The 14,925-nt window shown below is 30.3% G+C and overlaps 1 protein-coding gene across 1 annotated transcript in view; it reads right to left on the minus strand.

Annotated features, from left to right (window-relative positions):
- Positions 1-14,479, minus strand: part of LOC136030936 (uncharacterized) — an 80,542-nt gene extending 66,063 nt beyond the window's left edge. Inside the window, exon 1 of the mRNA XM_065710045.1 lies at positions 14,427-14,479. The gene's annotated coding sequence lies outside the window, so the exon portion shown is untranslated. The remainder of the gene's footprint in view (positions 1-14,426) is intronic.
- Positions 14,480-14,925: the final 446 nt, after the last annotated feature.

The raw sequence follows: 14,925 nt of genomic DNA on the forward strand, positions 1-14,925 counted from the left end.
TATATATATATATATATATATATATATACTAGCTGTTGGGGTGGCGCTTCGCGCCACCCCAACACCTAGTTGGTGGGGGCGCTTCGCGCCCCCCCCAAGCCCCCCCCGCGCGCGTAAGTCGTTACGCGCCATAATAGTTACGCGCCATTGTAGTTGTGTCCCTATGTCCCGGTATCCTATATTTCCCTGTGTCCCGGTCGTCATTTATATTCCCCTTGTCCCGGTCGTCATTTGTATCCCGGTGTACCGGTCTGTATATACATTCGTTTTTTGTTTTGTTTTTCTCCTTTATTTTTTTCCTTTTTTTTTCTTTTTTAGTTTATTTAGATTTTTAGATTTTTTAGTTTTTTTATTAGTTTTTAGTTTTTTTTTCTTTTTAGTTTTTTTGTAGTTTTTAACTTCTTTTTAGTTTTGTTAATTTTTTTTTTTACTTATGTCCTGGTCGTCATTTATACTCCCTGTGTCCCGGTGCTTTGTTGATTGCTAATCGAACATTCCTTTTGTCCTGGTCGCTTTCTCTTTGAGTGTCGTCATTTATTTTTTTCTTTTTTAGTTCTTTTAGTTTTTACCTTTTTTAGTTTTTTTTAGTTTTTTAGATGAAAATTTTTTTTAGTTTTTTCCTTTTTTTCTTTTTAGTTTTTTATTGGTTTTTACCTTTATGTTAGCTTATTTTTCAGTTTTTCCCTTTTTTTTTATTTTTTTTTTATTTTTTATTTTTTTTAGTTTTTTACCTTTTTTTAATTTTTTTAGTTTTTTTAGTTTTTTTAGTTTTTTAGCTTTTTTGCTTTTTTTATTAGTTTTTAGTTTTTTTGTAGTTTTTGCCTTTTTTTAGTTTTTTCAGTTTTTGTTTTAGTTTTTTATTGGTTTTTACCTTTATTTTAGCTTATTTTTCAGTTTTTTCCTTTTTTTTAGTTTTTTTTAGTTTTTAGTTTTTTTAGTTTTTTACCTTTTTTTAGTTCTTTTTAGTTTTTTTAGTTTTTTAGCTTTTTTATTTTTTTTATTAGTTTTTAGTTTTTTGTAGTTTTTGCCTTTTTTTAGTTTTTTTAGTTTTTTAGCTTTTTTATTAGTTTTTAGTTTTTTTTGTAGTTTTTGCCTTTTTTTAGTTTTTTTAGTTTTTTAGCTTTTTTATTTTTTAGATTTTTTAGTTTTTTTATTAGTTTTTAGTTTTTTTTTCTTTTTAGTTTTTTTGTAGTTTTTAACTTCTTTTTAGTTTTGTTAATTTTTTTTTTTACTTATGTCCTGGTCGTCATTTATACTCCCTGTGTCCCGGTGCTTTGTTGATTGCTAATCGAACATTCCTTTTGTCCTGGTCGCTTTCTCTTTGAGTGTCGTCATTTATTTTTTTCTTTTTTAGTTCTTTTAGTTTTTACCTTTTTTAGTTTTTTTTAGTTTTTTAGATGAAAATTTTTTTTAGTTTTTTCCTTTTTTTCTTTTTAGTTTTTTATTGGTTTTTACCTTTATGTTAGCTTATTTTTCAGTTTTTCCCTTTTTTTTAGTTTTTTTTTATTTTTTATTTTTTTTAGTTTTTTACCTTTTTTTAGTTTTTTTAGTTTTTTTAGTTTTTTTAGTTTTTTAGCTTTTTTACTTTTTTTATTAGTTTTTAGTTTTTTTGTAGTTTTTGCCTTTTTTTAGTTTTTTCAGTTTTTGTTTTAGTTTTTTATTGGTTTTTACCTTTATTTTAGCTTATTTTTCAGTTTTTTCCTTTTTTTTGGTTTTTTTTAGTTTTTAGTTTTTTTAGTTTTTTACCTTTTTTTAGTTCTTTTTAGTTTTTTTAGTTTTTTAGCTTTTTTATTTTTTTTGTTAGTTTTTAGTTTTTTTTGTAGTTTTTGCCTTTTTTTAGTTTTTTTAGTTTTTTAGCTTTTTTATTAGTTTTTAGTTTTTTTGTAGTTTTTGCCTTTTTTTAGTTTTTTTAGTTTTTTAGCTTTTTTATTTTTTTTATTAGTTTTTAGTTTTTTTTGTAGTTTTTGCCTTTTTTTAGTTTTTTCAGTTTTGACGTCACCTGATCCAGTTTTTTCAGGTGACGTCACCTGATCCACGATCCACAGATCCACAGACAACTTATTTTTATATATATAGATAGTTTTTTTTTTTACTTATGTCCTGGTCGTCATTTATACTCCCTGTGTCCCGGTGCTTTGTTGATTGCTAATCGAACATTCCTTTTGACCTGGTCGCTTTCTCTTTGAGTTTCGTCATTTATTTTTTTCTTTTTTAGTTCTTTTAGTTTTTACCTTTTTTAGTTTTTTTTAGTTTTTTAGATGAAAATTTTTTTTAGTTTTTTCCTTTTTTTCTTTTTAGTTTTTTATTGGTTTTTACCTTTATTTTAGCTTATTTTTCAGTTTTTTCCTTTTTTTTTAGTTTTTTTTTATTTTTTATTTTTTTTAGTTTTTTACCTTTTTTTAGTTTTTTTAGTTTTTTTAGTTTTTTAGGTTTTTTACTTTTTTTATTAGTTTTTAGTTTTTTTGTAGTTTTTGCCTTTTTTTAGTTTTTTCAGTTTTTTTTTAGTTTTTTATTGGTTTTTACCTTTATTTTAGCTTATTTTTCAGTTTTTTCCTTTTTTTTAGTTTTTTTTAGTTTTTAGTTTTTTTCGTTTTTTACCTTTTTTTTAGTTTTTTTAGTTTTTTTAGTTTTTTAGCTTTTTTATTTTTTTTATTAGTTTTTAGTTTTTTTTGTAGTTTTTGCCTTTTTTTAGTTTTTTTAGTTTTTTAGCTTTTTTATTAGTTTTTAGTTTTTTTTGTAGTTTTTGCCTTTTTTTAGTTTTTTTAGTTTTTTAGCTTTTTATTTTTTTTTATTAGTTTTTAGTTTTTTTTGTAGTTTTTGCCTTTTTTAGTTTTTTCAGTTTTGACGTCACCTGATCCAGTTTTTTCAGGTGACGTAACCTGACACATCCACAGACAGACAACTTATTTTTATATATATAGATAGACTAGCTGTTGGGGTGGCGCTTCGCGCCACCCCCAAGCCCCCCCGCGCGCGTAAGTCGTTACGCGCCATAATAGTTACGCGCCATTGTAGTTGTGTCCCTATGTCCCACCTGTGAATATAGATAGATATATATATATATATATATATATATATATATATATATATATATATATATATATATATAAAAATAAGTTGTCTGTGGATGGATGTGTGGATGGATGTGTGGATGGATGTGTCAGGTGACGTCACCTGAAAAAACTGGATTAGGTGACGTCAAAACTGAAAAAACTAAAAAAAGGCAAAAACTACAAAAAAAACTAAAAACTAATAAAAAAAATAAAAAAGCTAAAAAACTAAAAAAACTATAAAGGTAAAAACCAATAAAAAACTAAAAAAAAACTGAAAAAACTAAAAAAAGGCAAAAACTACAAAAAAAACTAAAAACTAATAAAAAAAGTAAAAAAGCTAAAAAACTAAAAAAACTAAAAAAACTAAAAAAGGTAAAAAACTAAAAAAAATAAAAAATAAAAAAAAACTAAAAAAAAGGAAAAAACTGAAAAATAAGCTAAAATAAAGGTAAAAACCAATAAAAAACTAAAAAAAAAGGAAAAAACTAATAAATGACGACACTCAAAGAGAAAGCGACCAGGACAAAAGGAATGTTCGATTAGCAATCAACAAAGCACCGGGACACAGGGAGTATAAATGACGACCAGGACATAAGTAAAAAAAAAAAAACTATCTATATATATAAAAATAAGTTGTCTGTGGATCTGTGGATCGTGGATCAGGTGACGTCACCTGAAAAAACTGGATCAGGTGACGTCAAAACTGAAAAAACTAAAAAAAGGCAAAAACTACAAAAAAAACTAAAAACTAATAAAAAAAATAAAAAAGCTAAAAAACTAAAAAAACTAAAAAAAGGCAAAAACTACAAAAAAAACTAAAAACTAATAAAAAAGCTAAAAAACTAAAAAAACTAAAAAAAAGGCAAAAACTACAAAAAAACTAAAAACTAATAAAAAAAATAAAAAAGCTAAAAAACTAAAAAAACTAAAAAAACTAAAAAAAGGTAAAAAACTAAAAAAACTAAAAACTAAAAAAAAAACTAAAAAAGGTAAAAACTAAAAGAACTAAAAAAGAAAAAAATAAATGACGACACTCAAAGAGAAAGCGACCAGGACAAAAGGAATGTTCGATTAGCAATCAACAAAGCACCGGGACACAGGGAGTATAAATGACGACCAGGACACAAGTAAAAAAAAAATTAACAAAACTAAAAAGAAGGTAAAAACTACAAAAAAACTAAAAAGAAAAAAAAACTAAAAACTAATAAAAAAACTAAAAAATCTAAAAATCTAAATAAACTAAAAAAGAAAAAAAAGGAAAAAAATAAAGGAGAAAAACAAAACTAAAAAACGAATGTATATACAGACCGGTACACCGGGATACAAATGACGACCGGGACACAGGGAATATAAATAACGACCGGGACACAGGGACACAACTACAACGGGGACACCGGGGGAAACAGGGGGATATAAATGACGACCGGGACGAAAAAACTAAAAAGAAATAAAAACTAAAAACTAATAAAAAAAACTAAAAAATCTAAAAATCTAAATAAGCTAAAAAAGAAAAAAAAAGGAAAAAAATAAAGGAGAAAAACAAAACTAAAAAACGAATGTATATACAGACCGGGACACCGGGATACAAATGATGACCGGGACCCGGGACACAGGGAATATAAATGACGACCGGGACACAGGGACACAACTACAACGGGGACACCGGGGGAAACAGGGGGATGTAAATGACGACCGGGACACCGGGACAGGGAATGGTCGATTAGCAATCACCATCAACAAAGCTCAAGGGCAATCATTAGAATCATGAGGTATAGATCTGAATACAGATTGTTTTCCCATGGACCATTATATGTTGCATGTTCAAGAGTCGGTAAACCTGACAATCTATTTATATGCAAAGACAATGGGACAGCAAAGAATGTTGTATATTCGCAAGTTTTACGTAGTTAAAACCATATATATATATATATATCTATATTCACAGGTGGGACATAGGGACACAACTACAATGGCGCGTAACTATTATGGCGCGTAACGACTTACGCGCGCGGGGGGGCTTGGGGGGGGGCGCGAAGCGCCCCCACCAACTAGGTGTTGGGGTGGCGCGAAGCGCCACCCCAACAGCTAGTATATATATATATATATATATATATATATATATATATATATATATACATATACATATGGTTTTAACTACGTAAAACTTGCGAATATACAACATTCTTTGCTGTCCCATTGTCTTTGCATATAAATAGATTGTCAGGTTTACCGACTCTTGAACATGCAACATATAATGGTCCATGGGAAAACAATCTGTATTCAGATCTATACCTCATGATTCTAATGATTGCCCTTGAGCTTTGTTGATGGTGATTGCTAATCGACCATTCCCTGTCCCGGTGTCCCGGTCGTCATTTACATCCCCCTGTTTCCCCCGGTGTCCCCGTTGTAGTTGTGTCCCTGTGTCCCGGTCGTCATTTATATTCCCTGTGTCCCGGTCGTCATTTGTATCCCGGTGTACCGGTCTGTATATACATTCGTTTTTTAGTTTTGTTTTTCTCCTTTATTTTTTTCCTTTTTTTTTCTTTTTTAGTTTATTTAGATTTTTAGATTTTTTAGTTTTTTTATTAGTTTTTAGTTTTTTTTTTTCTTTTTAGTTTTTTTGTAGTTTTTAACTTCTTTTTAGTTTTGTTAATTTTTTTTTTTACTTATGTCCTGGTCGTCATTTATACTCCCTGTGTCCCGGTGCTTTGTTGATTGCTAATCGAACATTCCTTTTGTCCTGGTCGCTTTCTCTTTGAGTGTCGTCATTTATTTTTTTCTTTTTTAGTTCTTTTAGTTTTTACCTTTTTTAGTTTTTTTTAGTTTTTTAGATGAAAATTTTTTTTAGTTTTTTCCTTTTTTTCTTTTTAGTTTTTTATTGGTTTTTACCTTTATGTTAGCTTATTTTTCAGTTTTTTCCTTTTTTTTTAGTTTTTTTTTTATTTTTTATTTTTTTTAGTTTTTTACCTTTTTTTAGTTTTTTTTAGTTTTTTTAGTTTTTTTAGTTTTTTAGCTTTTTTACTTTTTTTATTAGTTTTTAGTTTTTTGTAGTTTTTGCCTTTTTTTTAGTTTTTTCAGTTTTTTTTTTTAGTTTTTTATTGGTTTTTACCTTTATTTTAGCTTATTTTTCAGTTTTTTCCTTTTTTTTAGTTTTTTTTAGTTTTTAGTTTTTTTAGTTTTTTACCTTTTTTTAGTTTTTTTTTAGTTTTTTTAGTTTTTTAGCTTTTTTATTTTTTTTATTAGTTTTTAGTTTTTTTTTGTAGTTTTTGCCTTTTTTTAGTTTTTTTAGTTTTTTAGCTTTTTTATTAGTTTTTAGTTTTTTTTGTAGTTTTTGCCTTTTTTTAGTTTTTTTAGTTTTTTAGCTTTTTTATTTTTTTTATTAGTTTTTAGTTTTTTTTGTAGTTTTTGCCTTTTTTTAGTTTTTTCAGTTTTGACGTCACCTGATCCAGTTTTTTCAGGTGACGTCACCTGATCCACGATCCACAGATCCACAGACAACTTATTTTTATATATATAGATAGTTTTTTTTTTTTACTTATGTCCTGGTCGTCATTTATACTCCCTGTGTCCCGGTGCTTTGTTGATTGCTAATCGAACATTCCTTTTGTCCTGGTCGCTTTTTCTTTGAGTTTCGTAGTTTTTTAGCTTTTTTACTTTTTTTATTAGTTTTTAGTTTTTTTTTGTAGTTTTTGCCTTTTTTTAGTTTTTTCAGTTTTTTTTGTTTTTTATTGGTTTTTACCTTTATTTTAGCTTATTTTTCAGTTTTTTCCTTTTTTTTAGTTTTTTTTAGTTTTTAGTTTTTTTCGTTTTTTACCTTTTTTTTAGTTTTTTTAGTTTTTTTAGTTTTTTAGCTTTTTTATTTTTTTTATTAGTTTTTAGTTTTTTTTGTAGTTTTTGCCTTTTTTTAGTTTTTTTAGTTTTTTAGCTTTTTTATTAGTTTTTAGTTTTTTTTGTAGTTTTTGCCTTTTTTTAGTTTTTTTAGTTTTTTAGCTTTTTTATTTTTTTTATTAGTTTTTAGTTTTTTTTGTAGTTTTTGCCTTTTTTAGTTTTTTCAGTTTTGACGTCACCTGATCCAGTTTTTTCAGGTGACGTCACCTGATCCACACATCCACAGACAGACAACTTATTTTTATATATATAGATAGATATATATATATATATATATATATATATATATATATATATATATATATATATATATATATATATATATATATATATATATATTCACTGGTGGGACATATGGACACAACTACAATGGCGCGTAACTAATATGGGGCGTAACGACTTACGCGCGCGGGGGGGACGGGGGGGGGTCGCGAAGCACTCCCAAGAACTAGGTTCGTGAACTATTAAAAACATTAAAAAAGCACTAAACAACAGCTAGTAGCATTATAAAGTTCCATATGGTACCAAAGATGGTACTTTTAGTAATATTTTTGGATTTAAATGGATGGGAAGCATAAAAAGATGGTTGAAAACCCTTACAACTCCCTCCCTTGTAAAATCTCACGGCCCAGTCTCTAGTAAGTGAAAACTGAAAAATATTTTCTGTAAAACAAACAAAATAAAAAAATTCATTAAAATTTTTTAGGACTCAACAGTAAAAGCAAATCACATAAATAATTTGCCAGAAATTCCAAAAACAGTTTGAAACACTAACTTCTCTTTATTTTTCTTTTTTTTTCAGCACTAGAGGGGTGCCATAATTTATAGAGATCGGCCTAAGAGCTCATTGAAAGCTAATACTTATATCTATTTGCTTAACACAAGCTTTTCTTGAGAGCATCAGCGTAAGGTGGTAGGCCTACATAGCACTAAAAAATAGGCCTTTTTCAGTCGTATATTATTGAAATCTCCGTGGCCCAAAAGCCTTAACCACTTGTTTAAAATCTCCCTCCTGAATGATGCCCCTCCCAGTGACCTTAGTAAGTAAAAATGAGAAAACGAGTTTGGGAAAAACAGCCTATTAAAAAAATCGCACAAATTCAAAACTTATTCGGAAATAACTATAAATACTATTAATGTTTATACTAACAGGAAAGGTAACGTACTATAACGTATTTTTAAGAATTCAAAAAAAAAGAGCTTGAAACCAGTTTTTTTCTCCAGAGCCAGAGAGACACTGGGAAATCATACAAGTTTTGAAATAAGTAACCACAAAACTATTTCCAATTAGGGCTTAACTTTCTCCACTCCGTAAAGGTGTGCAATAATTGGTCACATATTTTGACGTCACACAGCGATCCATCATTGGGAGCAGGGGATTAGTGGCATATGGCATTGAAGAGTGGTACTGTTTAGGTCATGTGCTTCTGAAATCTCCACAGCCTAAATCCTTAGTCGGATGACTAAAATATACCTTTTGAATATCACCCCTCCCAGTCGCCTTAGTGAGAGAAAGGAGAAAACAAGTTTGGGAAAAAAGTGTCCAGTAAAAAGAAAAGATTCACATAAAATCAAAACCTACTCAGGAATAACGATAAATAACATTTATTTTTATTCTAACAGGAAAGGTAAAGCATTGAAACACATTTTGGGAATTTCAAAGAAGAGCAAGAAACTCTGGTGTGAATTGAGATAACTAGGGCATGCTCTACGGATGAAGAATGACAGGTTACCAAAAATTTTCCTTTTTGGCCAACTGTCTAAGGCCAAACGAAAAGCAAGTTCTAGGGGAAGTGGGAACTTCCTGAAGGAAAAGCTTTGAATAGATTGGAATGGTGGAGGAGCTTGCGTAGCTGTGTTGGTCTCAGGCGGGTGGGTGCTGTGGTGAGTTTTTAATAGTAGTAGTAGTTTTCATAAGTCTGTATATAGTACAGTTTCGAATCATAGTTTCTTCAGTGCTAATGTATGAATTGTTTTGTATACCTAGGCTTGTATGATCGTTTTGTTGTTTCCTTTTCTTTTTCTTTGTACCCTACAGTGCATTATTCACATGTTTCATATCGGCATTAAAACCAATTATTGTTGGTACTATAGGACTATGTTCCATAAACAATTAAACTTTTTATCTTAACTCCCTAAAAATACCAAGCATGATATATCTCTTGGATCCGTTATGTAAGAAAGTTTTAGATTTGTTAAAGGGGAAATTTAAGAGAGTTTCAAAGTAAGACCTATAATGAATGCCTAAATTCAAGAAAAACCCACTTCAACCTCCTTAGTTTCTTTGCCTTCGCTGGGCAGAGATCTTTTTGCAATTTTTATTGTTTTTACTTTTTAAAACTTAAAACTAAGCAAAAATTTCATGCCCAAAATAAAATTTTTCTAATAAAAGTAGAGAGTTAAGTTAAAACTGAAAACTAAGTTAAAACTGAAACAGAACAAAAATAATTCCGTTACAGTTTATGAAAAAATGTTTCTAACAAACTTATTCATGATATTTCCCTAATTTTTTTTAATTCTGAAAAACTAGTGCTTTACTGAAAATACAGCACCAACGCAACAAAACAGGATTAGGAGCACAAAAATCTTAAATAGCTTGCGTGAACTAAAAGACTAATTTATAAGACTCTCAAGTTAAAACTGAAACAGAACAAAAATAATTCCGTTACAGTTTATGAAAAAATGTTTCTAACAAACTTATTTATGATATTTCCCTAATTTTTTTTTAATTCTGAAAAACTAGTGCTTTACTGAAAATACAGCACCAACGCAACAAAACAGGATTAGGAGCACAAAAATCTTAAATAGCTTGCGTGAACTAAAAGACTAATTTATAAGACTCTCAAGTTAAAACTGAAACAGAACAAAAATAACTCCGTTACAGTTTATGAAAAAATGTTTCTAACAAACTTATTTATGATATTTCCCTAATTTTTTTTTAATTCTGAAAAACTAGTGCTTTACTGAAAATACAGCACCAACGCAACAAAACAGGATTAGGAGCACAAAAATCTTAAATAGCTTGCGTGAACTAAAAGACTAATTTATAAGACTCTCAAGTTAAAACTGAAACAGAACAAAAATAATTCCGTTACAGTTTATGAAAAAATGTTTCTAACAAACTTATTCATGATATTTCCCTAATTTATTTGAATTCTGAAAAACTAGTGCTTTACTGAAAATACAGCACCAACGAAACAAAACAGGATTAGGAGCACAAAAATCTTAAATAGCTTGCGTGAACTAAAAGACTAATTTATAAGACTCTCAATAGTCCTTTGGCTATTAATCAACAAATTTTACAAAATAATTTTAATTCTCTAAAAAACACAGGCAAGCTCAGTTTTCAGTTAACACCAGGTTTTCTGAATTCTAAAAAAAATGGGGGAATTTCACGAGTCAGTTTATTTGAAATTTTTTTCAGATATTTGTTACATAAGTTGCGAACAATAATTTCTGTTATTCTTTAGTTTAAACTTCACTATCACAAGAAAACTTCGTTTTTCTTCAATCATACATACATAGGAATAGCCGAATACCATTCTCTCCTGGAAATTGATTGTTTGTATCATGATATGACTTAGGTCTGGCTTTACAGCTTAACTGGCTAAAGTCCATGCTTTATAAGCTGGATCAAACAGTTTGTGGTAACAAACTGTAGTAAGGAGCGACCCGGCTCAATAGTAACCGAAACTCTAAAAAATGGAATTTTGATACCTATAGTTACATCAAAAGAATTGCATTTTTATGCTAAATTTAAAAATATAAGTTTCATGAAGTTTAGTATTACCCATTAAAAGTTACAAACCTGAGAAAATTTGCTTTATTTAAAAAATAGGAAAAACACCCGTTAAAAGTCAAAGAATCTTAACAAAAATCACACCATCACATTCAACGTATCAGAGAACCGTACTGTATAAATTTCAAGCGCCTATCTACAAGTTAAATAAAAAAACAAGTTTTTTTAAATGAAAGTAAGGAGCAACAATAAAACTTAAAACGAACAGAAATTACTCCGTATATGAAAGGGGCTTTTCCTCCTCAACGCGACGCTCTTAACGCTAAAGTTTCTTACTGTTTTAAAAATAGAGTTAAGAGAAAGAGTCAAACTTTATCTTAAAGAGCGAGGCGTTGAGGAAGAAAAGCCATTTTCATATACGGAGTAATTTCTGTTCGTTTTAAGTTTTAATGTTGCTCCTTAGTTTCATTTAAAAAAAACTTGTTTTTTTATTTAATTTCTGGACGTTTTTGAATTAATGCATGTTTTGATCTTGGCTCTCCGTACATAGATAATGAAAATGAAATTTGCATATTAATTAACAGCAATTAATAGGAATATTTTGAGAAAAAGCGGCGAGGGAGGAGGCCTAGTTGCCCTCCGGTTTTTTGATTACTTAAAAGAAGTAACTAGAACTTTTAATTTTTTACAAACATTTTCACTGGTAAAAAATATGAGTAACTTACGACTTAACTTACGTAACGAACTTCTATATTCGTATGTTTCTATTGCGTATATGAGGGAGTTCAACCCTCGTCGATACCTCGCTCTTTACACTAAAGCTTAAATTTTGTCCCAATTTCTTAAAAATGACCTCTGAATCACAAAGGCCGTAGAATAAATAGTTGAAATTACTAAAAGTACTTTAGCGTAAAAAGTGAGGTATAACCAGGAGGTAAACCCCTCATATGCGTTATAATTTTTGTTCGTTTTAAGTTTTAATGCTGCTCCTTACATTCAGTAGAAAAAACTTTTCATATTTATTTTTCATTGATTTTTCAACTAGTGCTAGAAAATCCTGCGACCCTTCGTTGAAATTCTCTTCCCCCATGAGAAGTTTCTCCATGGAAATATCCTCCCACGTAACCCCTCCCCCCTCAACTCTCCCCCCTAAACCAAAAAAATCCCCCTGAAAACGTCTGTGCACTTCCCACACAGGTCTCAGTTTGTAACTTGAAGCCCCTCCCATAGGGACTGCGGGGGAGTAAGTCGTCCCAAAAGACATATTTATTAGGTTTTTCGACTATGGTGAATAAAATGGCTATCTCAGAATTTTGATTCGGTGACTTTTGGGAAAAATGAGCGTGGGAGGGGGCCTATGTGCCCTCCAATTTTTTAGTCACTTAAAAAGGGAACTAGAACTTTTTATTTCCGTTAGAATGAGCCCCCTCGCGACATTCTAGGACCATTCAGTCGATACGATCACCCCTGGAAAAAATAAAACAAAAAAACAAACAAATAAACACGCACCCGTAATCTGTCTTCTGGCAAAAAATGCGAAATTCCACATTTTTGTATATATGAGCTTGAAATTTCTACAATAAGGTTCTCTGATACGTTGAATCTGATGGTGCGATTTTCGTTAAGATTGTATGACTTTTAGGGGGTGTTTACCCCTACTTTCTAAAATAAGGCAAATTTTCTCTGGCTCGTAACTTTTGATGGGTATAACTTATCTTGATGAAATTAATATATTTGAAATCAGCATTAAAATGCGATTCTTTTGATGTAATACTTTGATGGGTAATATTAAACTTCATGAAACTTATATATTTAAATTTAGCATAAAAATGCAATTCTTTTGACGTAACTATAGGTATCAAAATTCCATTTTTTTAGTTTTCGGTTACTATTGAGCCGGGTCGCTCCTTACTACAGTTCTTTACCACGAACTGTTTGAAATGTGGATTTTTTTTTTGCCAGAAGACCGATCACGGGTGCGTGTTTATTTGTTTTTTCCCCAGGGCTGATTGTATTGACCCAGTGGTCCTAGAATGTCGCGAAAGGCCTCATTATAACGGAAATTAAAAGTTCTAGTGCCTTTTTAGGTTACCAAAAAAAATGTGAGGGCACCTAGGCCCACGGTCATCTTTTGTCACCGGATCAAAATTTTGAGATAGCCATTTTGTTCAGCATAATCGAAAAACCTTGCAATTTTGTCTTTCGGGACGACTTAATCTCCGAAGTCCTGGAGGAGGGGCTGCAAATTACAAACTTCGACCATTGTTTATACATAATAATGGTTATTGGGAAGTGCAGAGACATTTTCAGGGGGATTTTTTCATGTTGAGGGGAGGTGGGGCTGGTCAGGGGAGGGGGTTACGTGGGAGGATATTTCTATGGATGAATTTATCATGAGGCAAGAGAATTTCCATGAAGGGACCCTAGGATTTTCTAGCATTATTTAAAAAAAAAAAACAATGAGAAAATAAACGAAAAAAAGGTTTTTCAGCTGGAAGTGAGGAGCAGCCTTAAAAAATAAAACGAATTTTTTTTTTTAATTTAAGTGAATATTACATTTACGTTTACCTCGCTCTTTGTGTTAAAGTATTTTTAGTAATTTCAACTATTTTTTCTACGGCCTTTGTGATTTAGGGGTCATTCTTAAAGAATCGCGACAAAATTCAAGCTTTATTGTAACGAGCGAGGTATTGACGAGGGGGCGAACCCCCTCATATACTTAATGAAAATATACAAATATAGAATCTCGTTACATAAGTTAATTCGTAAGTTACGTATATTTATTTCTAATAAAAACATCGTAAAACAAATAAAAAGCTCTAGTTCTCTTTTTAAGTCACTGAAAACTGGAGGGCAACTAAGTCTCCTCCCCACCCCTTTTTATAAAAATCCTCCGATCAAAACTATGAGAAATGCATTTAGCCAAAAAAATTTATATGCAAATTTCGTTTTAATTATTCGTGTGCGGTGAACCAAAATCAAAACATGCATTAATTCAAAAACAATCAGAAATTAAATAAAAAAAAAACAAGTTGTTTTTACCTGCAAGTAAGGAGCGACATTAAAACTTAAAACGAAAAATAATTATTTCGTATGTGAAGCGTCCTCAGCGTCTCGCTCTTTACGCAAAAGTTTTTTATCGTTGTAAAAAGTAGAGTTGTGAGAAAGAATCAAACTGTAGCGTAAAGAACGAGGGGTTGAGAAGGGGGCAACCCCTTTCATATACGGAGTAATTCCTGTTCGTTTCAAGTTTTTTTGTCGCTCCTTACTTGCAGGTACAAAAAACTTGTTTTTTTTTACTTAATTACTTTATTAAGCTTTATTAAGATTCACTTTAGGGGATAAATAAGGGAACATGTGCCCTCTGTGTCATGAGATTCCCTATTGAGACCTCCAATTCCTGATTTTGTATGAATATAGTATCTGATCGTGGGGTCTATATTTGAAACTAAATATAATCTCAGATTAGAAACTTTATATTGATATTTCATTTTCCAAGTTTTGAAACGTTCAAAGTGTTCTTTATAGAATACAAATCAAATGAATACTTTGAAATTACGATTCAAAAACGTCTCCTTGGAAGTACCTTGGGTAAAGAAAAACTGTTAGGTTTCGAGCAGGGGGTTGTGATTTTTTAACTGATAATTTGTTTCTTATTTTTAATCTTGTAGATTCAATTCAGAAAACATAAGATCTTGCCGTCTGTATTCCTAAGAAACACGAAAATAGAATAATATTCTTACTATCGATATCTATCCCTCCACAAGTATTCTCTACGGAAAGCCAATATGAACTGACTCATATATTTCAAGTATCCCTATGAAATCCCTCAGAAGCCACTTCTTGTGGGGATCTCCTAAATGATGTCACACTTCCTTAGGGCAAAATTTCTAACAGATATCGCGCACCCATCATAATAACCAATAGCAAGAGGTACGAGTTTCTCCCCAAGGCAACATTTGAAAGGCTAGGAGGCGGGTGGAAGGAAGTGATTAATGCTTTCTGGCAAATAATGGGGAGAAAATGAAAAAGCCTTCTTGATATTATCCTAACAGCGTAAACATTGGGGAATCGATTGAAATGCTCTGTATTTAATGTCCACGGTTTTTGAACATAAGGTGCAGTGTCTCATTTTGCCTTACAAATGAGTTCTCAGGAGCCAACTAATGTACCATGGACAGCAAAAATAGAATATAGTTGTTTGGTTTGGTTAAATGGATGCTTACAAATTCATAGGTATCT

The sequence above is a fragment of the Artemia franciscana genome, chromosome 9 (assembly GCF_032884065.1).
Source record: "Artemia franciscana chromosome 9, ASM3288406v1, whole genome shotgun sequence".
NCBI classification, from domain to species: domain Eukaryota; kingdom Metazoa; phylum Arthropoda; class Branchiopoda; order Anostraca; family Artemiidae; genus Artemia; species Artemia franciscana.